We start from the raw sequence: 14,919 nt of genomic DNA, 5'->3' as shown, positions 1-14,919 counted from the left end.
TTAGGATTTTGAAGTTTCCCTGAAGCTGGTAATTTTGTGTAGAGGATTCATCATGTCACTTGCTGTTGATTTAGTCATTGGAATGAGTTTTATGAAGTTAGTGATCTATATGATGGACCAGTGCTTGTTTAGCTGGTCTTGCCGAAGCCAGGTTCTTTTGCATAACTTTCAACAAATAAAAATCTCTAAAAATCTATGTTCATAAAAATCTCTCTTCTAAAGCATCAAGTTGGAGTGCTTTCCAAACTACTTCTTTTTCATTACTCTTCTGTGGCTCCCAAGAACGTGTCACTAGTATTCCTTGCTATTGATTATGTTTGATTTATAGTGTCAGTGAAGCGTATTTAACCGAGGAGAACATTCCTCTTCCTTTAAATTAAATCCTCAAGCAGTTACATTCCTGATTCTCCTAACACCTATGAATTACTTTGACAGCATATATTATGCAATGGATGACCATGAATTTTCAGTTTGTTTTTCAATTAGTTTATATTTCCTCATTTGCAAGCAAGGCATTAAATAAGCAACAGCCATCTGACATCTCTCTTCACTACATTTCCTCCTCTCTGTGAATAATTTTGATGACTGTTGTGAAAATTGTTAGTTGCCTGGTAGCTGAAATGAAGAATTGCATTCTGCTTAATGGTATGAAGAAAAAAAAATCAGAACCAGAAATCTGCTACAAATGTTTTCTTGTTTAATGGACAAAACCAACTCTCTCTGCTATACAGAAGTATTAGTGTGATGACATAAGGAAACACTTCTCAGATGGAAGGCATTAATTTCAAGGAACCAGAAAAAAGATGCAAGAATTGAGCTTTCAAGATGGCTTGAACCTCAACTAGTGTCCTTTGTTTATCAAAACCAGATTAATTTCAGAAAATACATATGATAGTTGCAGAAAAAAAAAATATTGCAAGTTAATATTTTATCGTAATCAATAAATACAATATTTGAACACTAAGTTTTAGCAAATTTCCTGTCAGGTCACCGCATGGTTTGCAGCATCTAAATAAAATATGTATGTGAGCCAGCATGTTCTGCTTGGTTCACGGATTACAAGGTGTGCTCCAAAGGTAAGAAAAACAGTATTTCTGTATCTGAAGTGACAGGAACTGTGATGGGGTGCATAGATTGCCCAGTGGTGATATACTAACTAACTTCTGGAAATTCTAAAAAATGCAAAGGCAGTTAAATGGCGCTCTTTCAATTGCTCTGTTAGTTTTAATATTATTATTAGAGGGATCTGCCCATGTTATTTGTCAAAACACAATTGATTTTTTCAGGCTTTGAAGGTGAAAGTGGTAGTACATGTGCAAAACAGCAGATGGAGGTAGTAAGATATGAGATATATATGCATTTATGTTTTCCTGTTGGAAAAGAAGTGACGTGGAGAAATCTTCAGCTGAAAAATTTTGGATTGCTCATATTGTACAGCTTTTTTGGATTATTGTGTTTAAAACTGAAAATGCATCAGGTTAGAGAGCAGTCTGCTTCTTGATAAAGTGTTTGCTGATGTCATTAGGAGAGGAGCTCAGTACTGGTGTTCAGGCATCTTGGTTTTTTAAATGAGGGAGAATCTGCTTCAGATGAACCCACGTGGGTGCAGAAAAGGCAGGACATTTCTAAAGTACTCACAAATCTATTTTTAAAGCTACTCAGACATCAGTGTTTGTAGCTGCCAAGGGGAGATAGAGCCCACCTGATTTTAGAGAGCTGAGCTCCTGAGTCGTGTGTCTGCAGCTGTGGGTACCATCACCACTGCACCTGCAGTGGGGTGCAGATACATCTGCCCTAGCCCTAGAGCACCCAGGGCAGTTCTCAGCACCAGGAGAGCTGTGGCAATGGAAAACACGGCATGAACTGATGACTGTTTGCTAAGGTCACAGGTAGATCCTGTGGTACCTCTGGTGAACTGCTACCAGGCCCCAGGCTGAGTGGTTTAAAGCTTTCTCAGATGCAGCAACACCTTAACGCTGCGAGCCCCGTGGAGCCTTGGTGCTAAAGGCAGCCCTGCTTCATGACAGTGGACATATCGCTTCCCTGGTGTGACCTTTTTATTTCTCCTCCTGACTTTCCTATTTAGGTTTTACAGTCTTTTGGCCAAGGTGGTTTAAAAGAAATGAGAGCCAAGCTAGCTTTCACTAGAGTTGTTAGTAAAATTGAGCTCACTTCCTCCTCCATTACCCAGCTGGTGTAAATCAATACAGTTCTGGTGAATTCAGTGGTACTTTATGCCAGTTGCTGTAGTTACAAACTCAATCCAGTATCTCCCTGATAACTGTCATGAGTGAGAACAAAGAATATCAACGAAACAACATTGCATATTGTATTTCTCCAGTAGAGATGTTTTCCTTCTCAGCAGTCCTTTTTTTATTTATTTTTATTTATTTTATTTCATTTCTTTGCCCCATTCTGTTGCACTGCCAGCTATGTGGAGCACAGTGGTGTATTCTCCTTTTGTTACACTGGCCTTACTGCAGACTTGTCCCCTGCTACCAGAGGGGTAAGCTAAACAGGTTCCAGTGGCACTTGCTACTTGATAACTACATAGGCTTAAGTAACAGTTTTAGACAAGAAGGAAAGAAAAGGCTCCTTGAATGCTAAATAGTTCTATGTGGTTCGCCACCCACCCACTCTGCTGAAACATGGTCCATTAACTCGGTATGGTTGATGCAATTTGAAAAGGGGCACCAGTTCATAAAGCAGTCTGCATCTGCCAATAATAACTTCACAGATGCTGGGGAAAAAAAAAAAAGTAAAAAAAAAAAGTGGCACAACATGATGTTCTGCAGGAGTACTTCTAATTCACTCTGAAAAACATCTGATACTTAGCAGTGACTTTAAGGAGCAGATGTCTTCTGAGGTGAATAATTTTGAGCATGATACAAATGAAGGCCAATGTACAAAGCTTTTAAAAGTTTGATTTCCTCTCTTTGGATTTGTGGACCATTTATGTGAGAACTAAGAAGAGTAAATAAATGACTAATGTTATGAATAAACAGTACCCATGTATATGTTTACATTAAATAAAAAATATTTATTGAATTGTGAAAGGGTCATAGCAGTATTTCCAGTACATGTACAAAAACAATCAAGCCCAAACCTGTCCTCTCCATAACAAACAATGATCTTTCCAGAGCACAAAAAAAGGACTAGCATAACAAATATTTGTGTGAAGGAGCGGGTAAAAGGAGATGAAAGGGGGACATAATAGCTGCTGATTGTGAGACAGCCTTTTGGGGGGAACTTTAGCTGTAATCTTTGCCAAGTTTAAATGGCCAGTTCTAGAAATGCATATAGGGAAAAAACAGCTCCTTTAGTGGGGCATTCAGTGACAATTTTTAGCTGGCTTCAACCAACCAAGAAGAGCCAAAATGTTATTGATTGATTGGGGTGAGAGAAGAGAAGATACATTAAGGGTGTTGCTTAGTACTTGGGATGAATTAAATTCTTTGTTCTGCGTATACTTTGTAGAGGATTTTGGGGAAATCACTTCTGCTATAGTACCTCATAATAGATTTGATTCAAACACAGGGAGGAGTTGCTGAAGCTAAGGATCATCTGAGCCAAGTAAAAAGGCATAAAAAGGAATCAAGCAGGTTGGAATGAAGTGCATCACCTGAAAATTTCCTGATATTTACAGCTTTCTCTGCTCCATAATGTGTTGTGGGGTTTATTTCATTTTTCTATCTCTTGGTTTATAGCTTTTCATTTTCTTCATCCTCATGAAGTGAGTTCAAGGAAGAAATAATAGGATTATCTCTGATGTGACAAGACAGTAAAATCCGCAGAGCTGACAACCAGCACCATTCTTGCTCCACCGAAGGGATTTCTGGCATTAAGAAGTAGGACTGTGCTAGACAGGAGAAAAATAATACTTAAATAACCCTATTTTGGAAATAAAGCCCTCAGGAAGAGCTTTGCGAAGACATTTTTCCTTGCAGGCTCTTTTTGCAAATACTTTAACCAAATGGCAGTTGAGATGAGAAGCGTAGAAATGGCAAAGCTAAGGTTCTAGCTGTAAGATTCATTGCACTGGATCAGAATACTTGCTTGCAGAGCCTAGGCTGAATGAAGCTGTACTGAGGAAGTAGGATGGATGAGAGGATTTCAGACCTTTTAAGCTGACCATTAAATCCTTCCCATAACAGAACAAGACTCTGTCTTTTTACAAGTCGTAGAGATAATTAGCTAAATCCCACTGAGTACGAGGTATGAGAGGTGGTTCACAGGATGTGTTCGGGGTCAGCCTTAAATTACCCACCATGGATTGACCTCAGTTTGCTGCACTGCATAAAAAATTATCACTGCCTTGTCTTCACTTCACTCGGATTTTGCAATGCTAACTATATTGGTGCAAAACAAGGTTTTGTTATAATTTTTAAAAGTGGAAGCACAGCTAATGGAATTAGAAAGGCAGAAGTTACATACTGCATTTTATTCACACTTTTTCCCCGTGTTTTGATCTCTTCTACAGTGGACCAAAATTCTTTTCCTTTTGGCAGACATTAATTTGGAACCTGGTTTCTCTTTGTCAACTTATTTTTTGACTTTCCATAATGTTGAATATTTAAAGACAGACAATTTTGTTATCTAAAGGGTATGTTAGGAAGAAGGGAATTTGATTGTTTTGGTTTTTTGGGCAATTGTCATGTACGCTGAGCTTGCTGAGTTACCACCTTTTGGCTGATGCATAACAGACCATGCGTCTGCTTTAAGCTTGTGCAAAAGAGTGGCAAAAATTCTATAGCTTAAAGTTCAGGGAAGAATGTTTGAAAGCGTACATTTTACCACACAGTTCCGTTAGGCCATCAACATGCATGAATTTGTGTGACCATGGCCAACTGACTCAGTGTGGTGGGTTGACCCTGGCTGGGGGCCAGGTGCCCACCAGAGCCGCTCTATCACTCCCCTCATTCACTAGACAGGGGAGAAAAGGTATAACGAAAAGCTTGTGGGTCGAGATAAGGACAGGGAGAGATCACTCACTAATTATCATCACGAGCAAAACAGACTGAACTGAGAGAGGAAATTCATCTAATTTATTACTAAGCAAAACAGAGTAGAGGAATGAGAAATAAAATCAAATCTTAAAACACCTCCCCCCACCCCTCCCATCTTCCCGGGCTCAACTTCACTCCCGGCTTCAACCTCCGCCACCTCAGCAGCACAGGGGGACGGGGAGTGGGGGTTACGGTCAGTTCATCACACGGTGTTTCTGCCGCTTCTTCATCCTCAGGGGGAGGACTCCTCTCATCATCCCCCTGCTCCAGTGTGGGGTCCCTCTCATGGGAGACAGTCCTTCACGGCCTTCTCCAACGTGAGTCTTCTCCACGGGGTGTAGACCTTCAGGAGCAGACTGCTCCAGTGTGGGTCCCCCACAGGGTCACAAGTCCTGCCAGCAAACCTGCTCTGGCGTGGGCTCCTCTCTCCACGGATCCACAGGTCCTGCCAGGAGCTTGCTCCAGTGTGGGCTTCCCACGGGTCACAGCCTCCTTCAGGTGCCTCCACCTGCTCCGGTGTGGGGTCCTCCACGGGCTGCAGGTGGAATCTCTACACCCCCTCATCCTCCCTCCATGGGCTGCAGGGGGACAGCCTGCTTCACCATGGTCTTCTCCACAGGCTGCAGGGGAATCTCTGCTCCGGCGCCTGGAGCACCTCCTGCCCCTCCTTCTGCACTGACCTTGGTGTCTGCAGATGTTCTTACATCTTCTCACTCCTCTCTCTGGCTGCAAAAGCGCTCTCTAACTGTTTTTCTCTTTCTTAAATATGTTATCACAGAGGTGCTGATTGGCTTGGCCTTGGCCAGCAGCGGGTCCATCTTGGAGCCGGCTGGCATTGGCTCTATCATCAGACACAGGGGAAGCTTCTAGCAGCTTCTCACAGAAGCCACCCCCGTAACCCCCCCGCTACCAAAACCTTGCCACACAAACCCAACACACTCAGTAACTCTGTATTGAGGCCAACGAAAAAGAGATCTCTCAAAGAAATGAACTAAATCCCATTATCCTTTCTATCTTTATGACTGAGACATATTTTTAGTAAGAAAAAGAAAATACTAAAGCAATTAAGTAAGTTTTCCTTTTAAAAATCTGTACCACTTTGCCATAAGGGATCCACTTTTTGTGTCTCTCTATTTCTCATACAAATATATTTATTACGAAAAGTGATTCAGATAGAATATGGATACAATTAGTCACTGCAAATGCCAAACGCGATTGTTATAGACAGCATCACAGTGGCTTTGAATATCAGAAACATTATTATTGTCTGTTGAGTCTAAAATGACAACTAACAAAGAGAAATGTTTGAAGAATGAAATGATGTCATACGAAACGTAATTACATTTGACCTATTCTGTGACTTTTGTTTTGATGTGCGGGTGGAAGAAAAAAATGTCTTATTTCCTTGTGTAGGTAACATGCTTCATCTGTCGGATGCTGTGCCATGTGAGCTGACACACTGCAGAAATACAGCATCAGAGGTACTCATCTGCTCTACAAGGAAGTTGTAAAGAAAAACAGGAAAACAAAGGCGATGAACAATTAGAATATTTTTACTGCTGTCGAGTGTTAAAAAAAATCAAAAAAGAAGACAATTCTAGTGTTTGCATAAGTGGCAACTGTAGAAAACACAAAGTGCTATGAGAAAGAGCATCCCTTAGTATTTGCTGAAGGCTGCATAAAATGCCACCTTGACCAGCCTTGTACCAAACCCCCTAATGCAAAAAGCATATTACATATTCAAAAAGTACATGTTTATTACCTAGCCAGTGGGTATTAGGAACTAATCACATGTGTTTAGCCCAGCTAAGTACCCTTCCACTGCCTGATAGCTCCACTGAAACCATTGCCATCAGTGAGAATGAGATTTAAACTGTGGGACTGATGACTGGTGTTTGATGTCCCAGCAGCTGTAGCAAAAACTCCTTGGGGCTGGGTTTGAATACTGGTTGGGAGCTCTTCCCCTCTTCCTTGTAGGACAGAAGAGATGAGACTTGAAATTTGTAAAATTCAGAAAGACTTTGACCACAGAATGATTATTCCCTTCAGTTTGATCCAATTTTGTTGACCTCTTAGTGTTCCAACTTGATTTTTTTTGTGTGTTTCAAGTTTGAATAAGTCCTGAAACAGAGAACATGACTTTATATCTAGTCTATCCTAGTAAATTTAAGATGAATGGGAACATTTTCTGGCACTAAGACTGACTGGCATGATGGAGCCTTTGACTATCCTAGTGAACTTAGTCTCCCAGAAGAGTAGCTTTGTATCAAAGGTAACTCGTGGAGAATAAAATAGTGTATTAGTCAAGAGGAAGTCCAGCTCTGGTCAGGAGCTGTGTTTCTATGAACATGCAGTCTGCAGAAAATTATCCCCCTTCAGCTGTTACCTACCAAGAACAATGCCTCTTCTGATGCATATGGGCTCTTATCAGCTCCAGCACAAATAGGGTTAAAAATAAACTTCAGATTTACTCACTGGTTAAGTAATTCTATGGCTGAATTCCCATTGGCTTAATTAGAACTGGGATTTGTTTTTCTGGGATTTAGTTTAAGTATAAAATAACCAGTACTGGCAATACTAATACAAAATTACCAAGGATTGATTAAAATAACAAAAATAAAAGGTTTTAGGAGATTTCCAGTGGAATTCAGGTACATTGGTTTTTGTAGACAACTTTTTGAGGAAAATTCAAAGCCAAGAAACTACTGAAAATTATGAAATATAGAAGCTCGGAAAACAAATACTAATTAACAAAAGCTGCACATTCTCTGGCAAACTTCTGCTATGGAAACATTTTAAGAAGAAGCAAATACAGCAAGTATTACACTGCCAGTCACTCTGAACACAGCCTCAGGCTCAGATCTGTTACACATTCATGTCTCATTCACACTCATCGCTAGTGAAATTATTCAGGATTGATATTGCTGTAATCTGAGTCTTTTTTTTTTTTTTTACCTTGTTTGGTAAAACATATGTGGTGTTTTGCTTCATTCAGCTGACTGCATGTTCCCTCTCAGCCAGCGTTGACTCATTGCTTGTACCTCCCAATCTATTTTGAAGACAACTGCTATCAATGCAGTATGAGATGATCGAATATCCCCTGCTGGTTATCACATTGGGAATTTGTTGTCTGCTTGGGGTACTGAAAGGATAATGAAGGAATTAAAAACTCACTATCCCATGGCCTGTCATCAGTGGATAACTGAGGAATAATAGAGCAAAAGATAATTCCTATATTTTCATGTAATCCATCACAGCAGAGTTGGCCTTCTCTATGCAATCCTGTACCATTTCTTTCCTTACCTTTGGCATTCAGCCTGTTTTAACAAAGCTACAGGGAAAGTTTTGCCACATGGTACAAGAAATGTGCACCTTTTGGACTGGATTCAAGCTGTCGTTGCCCTTTATTTCTGTGCTTATTTGCAGCAGACGTGACTTCTCTGTAGCTGTGTTCAACTATGGATTTTCATCTCTGGTTAGGGGGTTTTAATTCACTGGAGACATGCATGTCTTTTTATATCTGGGCTATTGTTGTGCTTTTCCCCAGCCTGAACAGATGCTGTTTGCTGTTGGAGCAGCAGTGCAACCAAGAAGCCTGGTATTTTATAACCTAATGAAGTCATCCTTCCAAGCCTTCCAGAGGGCTATTTGGAAGGCATCTGGGATAAACTGTAAGTGGCACAAGCCAAGGTACTCTATTACATTGCTTTAAGATGGAGCTTGGTGAAGCCTGCTGTTTGGCCGAATGCTTTCTGACATTTGGTATTCATATATGGGCAATGCTTGCCAGCCTTACAGAATTGTAGAATCATGGAACCATTTAGGTTAGAAAAGACCTTTAAGATCATCAAGTCCAACTGTTAATGTAGCACTGCCAAGTCCACTACTAAACCATGTCCCTAAGCACCACATCTAGGCATGTTTTAAATACCTCCAGGGATGGTGACTCAACCACTTCCCTGGGCAGCCTGTTCCAGTGCATTTCTTCCCAAAGAAGAATATGGCTGTATTGGGTCTGGCTGGGATGGAGTTAATTTTCCCCCAGAAGCCCTCATAGTGCTGTGCTTTGTACTGGTAGCTAGCAAAGTGTTGATAACACACCAGTGTTTTGGCTACTGCTGAGCAGTGCTGGCACACACCAAGGCTGTCTCTCCAACATTCCCCCTCAGCAGTATTCCCCCTTGCTGGGGGTGGGCAAGATCCTGGGACAGAGCCAGGACAGCTGACCCCAACTGACCAAAGGGATATTCCATCCCATATGGTGTCTGCTCAGCAATAAAAGCTAAGAGAAAGGAGGAGGAAGGGAGGGCATTCATTATTTATGACATTTGTCTTCTGGAGCAACTGCTACACGTACTGAAGCCCTGCTTCCTGGGCAGTGGCTGGACATCGCCTGCTGATGGGAAGTAGAGAATAAATCTTTTGTTTCCGCTTGGCTTCTGCACGCAGCCTTTCACTTTTGCTTTATTAAACCGCATTTGTCTTGACCCATGAGGTTTTTTCCATATTATTTTTCCTTCCTCCCTGTCCTGCTGAGGGGGATAGTGATGGAGTGGCTTGGTGGGCACCTGGTGTCCAGCCAGGGTCAACCCACCACAGTGGCAAGTCTTTGTGTTTTCAACTTTCTTGCACTAACTTGATGCCAGATTTTCCTATGGCAATTATCTAACCGTCCAGCATCTTCCTGGTCAGAAAATAACAGAAAAAGACTCTGAAGAGGAAACAGGACAACTTAATCTGGAAGGAAATACTGGCATCTCACACAGTTTATAGTTTGTGGCAGGATTTCAGTATGACACCAACATGGAAATCCAGTGACCTTATTAAGATCAATATAGGATTTCTCTCCTGCTCTTTAATGCTCTCCCATCCACAGGCTGCTTCATGGTAATGTGGTACTTAGCACTTTTGACCAGTCCACCTTCAGGTGGGCCTCCAGAGTTGTGTTGGCTTCTTTAGTTGCTTCCTAAATTCATAGTCCCATTATTATTCTTCCAGTAATAACTCAGCAAGCACTTCTAATGCAATCTTGATTTTTTTGGTCTTGGTGTCCTTTTCCTTATTTGTCTTAGTCAATTTATCTCAGTATTCTATATGATACTTTTATTCTTTCTATGTAGATACATGACATCTCCTTTTCATATTTTGCCTTGCTGACATTTCATTTGTAAGCTTGCCATTGATGCCTTAGTTTGTGAACACCCTGTAGTGGTGTTTTGTCCTTGGAAGCCAATCTTGTTCTCTCAGTCTTAGACTGAGGTTCTTAGGAGTCCATGTCCTCTTTGCATCTTCCTCTCCAGATTCATCAGTGATGTATGTACACAGTTAAATGTGAGTCTAAACTGATTCTTGAGATTCAACTGACATCCTCGTTGCTTACACACATGTTTAAGTGCATTCATAATTGAAGCTCTGGAGCACCCCGAGGTTGCCATGGCTCAGGCAGAGGGTGCTCAGTAGAGGAGACCCAGGTTCTGGGAACTGCTCTCATGAGAACCAAGCATCAGCCCACAGTGTGTATAACACACCGCATAAATCTTGTGACGAGCACTTGAGCCTACTCTTTACCTTACTGAACAAGCACAAATCTGGTGTCACTCTTTTCATATACATGTGAACATATATTTGTTGACAACATATGAGAGAAAGCCCAGGCAACACTTATCAATGAAGCTTTTCATTTACTGATCATCACTCCTGGGAAGGAGCTAAATGTAGTTATGTGGAGGGAGGTTTTGAATCCCTGCTACAAAATCATTGTGGACAAGAGTGCTGGTTGTTTTGTCTAAGCTGAACTTCCCTGAAAAAAATATAACTAAATCAAAAAGGTCTCTGTATATGTGAAAGAAACCTAGTCGAATTCTTTTGCCATAACAAATGCCTCATGCACTCCACTGTGGTTTGGTCTTAAACTCCTACAATAGGAAAACAAGTTATTAAACAGCCCCTGAACAGACACAAAGGCAGATTGCTGTTATTAAAATTGCAGTCTTGTTCCCGAGGTTCATCCCTGCTGTGAGCAGAAGGAGGATGGGAGAAAGACAGGAGCACCCAGTCCTCATTTTAGTTCAACTAAGTAGGGCCTAGGGGAGCCTGGAACTTGCTTTTCTATTCTTGCCATATTCTGCCTTCCTTAAGGACACTTTTTGCATATTGCTGCTTCATGACCTGGGCAGCTGAAATAGGGTGAATACAGTCAGGAGGGGCTTTAAAAAAAAAACCCTTCTACACTGAAAACAGATTTTTAATTTTTTTTTTTTTTTTTTTTTTTTTTTTTTTTAGTAGGAATATAGCAGCACTGGTGATAAGGCTTCTCTGGTATCAGATGGCATTAATGAACCAAACATCAAAGAAAGATCATACTCCAGACAGGCAGAGAAATTAGACTCCAAACTTTCTAAGAAATTGAGCTTTTGCTTTTCTCACCACTAAGTGCCCTGATATTTCTGAAGGCATATAATGGAATTGTACCCCTCTCATTTTACGTAAACACTAATTTGTGATTTAATCTGGGATGGGATTTATTAGTTTATTAGGTTCTGAAGGTCATCATACTGTAGTGATAATAGAAACTCAGAAGAAACACAGCTGAGAGGTGGCGATGGAGCATGGCATAAATTAATTTTTCTTGCAAACAAAAAAAATCTGACCCAGTGTTCCAGAGAACACTTTAAAAAAAATTCTGCAATGAAGCAGGCTATTGCATATTGTTTTCAAAATCCTTGTCTCCAAAATGCAATGTAATTGCACTGTTTCTGTTGCTAAAACATCCTTCACCTAAAGCAGTGTATTTTGCTGAAGCAGCTGCCATGGAGTTCTACACTGAAAGAATTTACTTTGGGATGTGGACTTTTAGGTGGTTGAAAGACACTATGATGTGAATTCACATTATTTTTAGCTGGAGATGGGCACTTCATCTGCCATTGTGTTAAGAAATTATTCCCTTTAATTCTTCAACAGCAAATAAAACAAATGAGCAGTATCTCTGGAGATATGTTTAGAAAATAGTGTGTATGGAAGTCTTTTATCTGAGGGCTGCAGTTCACATTCTGCTCTCCACTTCATGCAGAGCAATTATTCTAGATTCATGCCAGTCTAAGTTAAAGAGCAGATTTTAGAACAGGATGGAGAGCCTTTCCAAATAGGAAGGGTGTTTTTTTGGTGGTGGGTTTTGGTTTGGTTTTTTGTTTTTTTTTTTTTTTGGGGGGGGCAGGTTGTCGTGGGGTTTTTTGGTTTGTTTTGGGTTTTTTTTTGTTTTGGTTTGTTGGGTTTTTTTCCCATTTAGCAAGGAAAGTAAAACAAAATCTATTTGCTGGAAACAGAATGTAGCTAGACTTGAGGTAAGGCATTAATTTCTAGTAGTGATGATGGCAGAGAAACCAAATTATTAAAGGATATAGAAAATTTTCTCAGATGTTCTGTTTGCAATTCAAGATTAGATGTGGTAGGAATAATGTGGTTTCTTACAGCAGCTATAAAACCAATGCTTTGATACATGAATTCTCGGTCGAACGGCTTTGTTTTCTGATGTTCGAGACCATGTTATTATACTATTTCCTCTTGACCTGAAAATCCATATGTGCCTTATCAATGAGATGATTGTGTTTGTTTCAAAAGGGAAAGATCAAACTATACTAGAGTGGTATGTAACTATTACTTATGTATGTAAATTTAATCCTTTAGAACAACAGAGAGAGAAAGATTATCGTTGAAGAATTTGTGTATAGGCACACCTGGTTTGCAGAGAAATGCATTGAAAACATAGCTGTAAGTATTTCAGAGGAAAAAAAATCCAGTTTTCAGTCATATCACAGAATTTTTTTAATACTGTTCAAAAAGTACCTGACTCTACATAAACACCAACTATAACATGATGTAGACAATCGAGAAACAAGCAAATGTATTTTTCAATGCTAAAATAAATTACATTTGTACAGGTAGAAAGCAAAATCAAAGCTGATAAAAATGTTAAATTTTATGAAAAATCATTTTCAGTTCACATCAAAATAATAACTTTACATTCTCTATTTTTTAATAGTATAAGCAGCAACAACATAAAAAGAACAAACGCTCACAGAATGTTTGAAACCAGTTGTTCATAAGTTATAAGCAAATTAAAAAAATAATTACAAGCACTTGTAGCCCACACAAATCTTTTAGAATTGGCACCGTCTCTCTAAAACATCTATATTCTATATAGATTTCTAATTACAAATACCACCAGCAGCTGCCATGTAATCCTATTAGTACATGTAATATACATAGTATATTTGTTCCCATTTGGCAGATTGGAGTGACTTAATGATTATTGTTTGTTTGTACTGTCATTACTCAGATGAGGCAAAATCAGCCATATATACCAATTCATCACCTAGATGAATTTTTTACTTACCTTTATGCTTCACTGGTCTGTATCTTTTTTCCTTTTCACAGTATAAAATTCTCAGTGACAATTGCAGAGATTTGAACAGAGGGTATAATAATAAACCATAGCAAAAAAAGTGAATTCTGATCATTCAACTGAAGTCTTTAATACGTGCAGTGCACACTGAAATGGGTAGCAGATGAATGATTTTCTTGTTCATGGAGACTATTGACTTCCTTTTATGAGATTCATGAAACTGCCAGAAAACTGTGACCTGCTTCTTATTTTTGGATATGTTCTCTCACATCCCTTAACACATTTAGTCAAAGTACAATTTTCCCATTGAGATACCTGCAAGAGCAGCAACGATAAAGAATGATGGGAAGGTACTATTCACCAAGCCTAGCAAGTTGCTTCAAGAATGAACATAATAAAATACATCTACTGTTTGATTAGGAAGAAAGTTGGAAGAACATCCTGTTGTTATCATTCTCTGCTGAAGCAAATAGCCAAGATCTAGACTTGGTTGGCCACTAGCAAACTTTGATTTTCTTTACACGGATATTAATCTGGAGTGATTCCATTGACCTCAATAGGTTAAGGGCCAATGCCAGTAAAGGACTTCAGCACTTAAAGTTATGCAGGGTAATATCTATTTTTTTATAATATTTGGCTCTAGTGTGGAGGCCAGAACATTTTGTTAAATGTCTAATCTTACTGTGAAGTTTATGAGAAGAGTTAGGTGCCCAGGAAAGCAATGCAACAAGGAAAGACATGTCTGAGATTACTCTACTTGAGCCAATGCAATGCACAGAAAATACTAATTTTCAACTGGGACCCATTTCTGAACATGGCTATAATTTTTGTTTCAAAGATTGGGTGGTCTTTGTAAAAGATGGCTGGGGGAAAATGAAATGAAGTCCTTTTTTTCTGCAATCTCAGTGAAGTGGGAACCCCAAGTTTAATTCCTTCACCTATCCAAGAAGACTCACTCTCCCTTTCCACAGAGGTGTCTGAGAACTCCAGGTGGAAGACAAGATGGTTGCAGACGGAGAGGTAGGGAAGGGTACAGCCTCCCTTCCTGTCACTAATGCACTTTTCAGGGAAGTATTTCAGGGGTTTTTTTGAGCCAATACATAGCACAGAAAATATTTTGTCTCCACTTCTTTGTAGTTAAAATATTCACCTGCTTCCTGCTCCTGAGATTTTTAAAGTATTTTATATTAAATGGTCACATAACATCCTTAATTATATCAAATATATGTCCTACCAGGGTGCAGAGCAGCTGTTGCTTTTCTACTCTGGGACTTGAATTTGTTTCTACCTTGTGAAGTTACCTTAGTGAGACAAAGAGGGTGCCCCAACACAGAGTCATTAGAGCACTTTCCAGCCAAGAGGAATATTTCAATCACCTCTGGCAATGGCTGGGTTTGAATTTAGGACTCTCACCTTCTGCCTGACTGCTCTAACCTCAAGGCTATTATAAAAACAGCAGCATAACTAGACCCACAAAGGATGATTTCTCCTCCATTTTGTAGGGATTATGAT

Source organism: Balearica regulorum, chromosome 1 (assembly GCF_011004875.1).
Source record: "Balearica regulorum gibbericeps isolate bBalReg1 chromosome 1, bBalReg1.pri, whole genome shotgun sequence".
Classification (NCBI taxonomy): domain Eukaryota; kingdom Metazoa; phylum Chordata; class Aves; order Gruiformes; family Gruidae; genus Balearica; species Balearica regulorum.
This window is presented reverse-complemented; position numbering follows the sequence as displayed.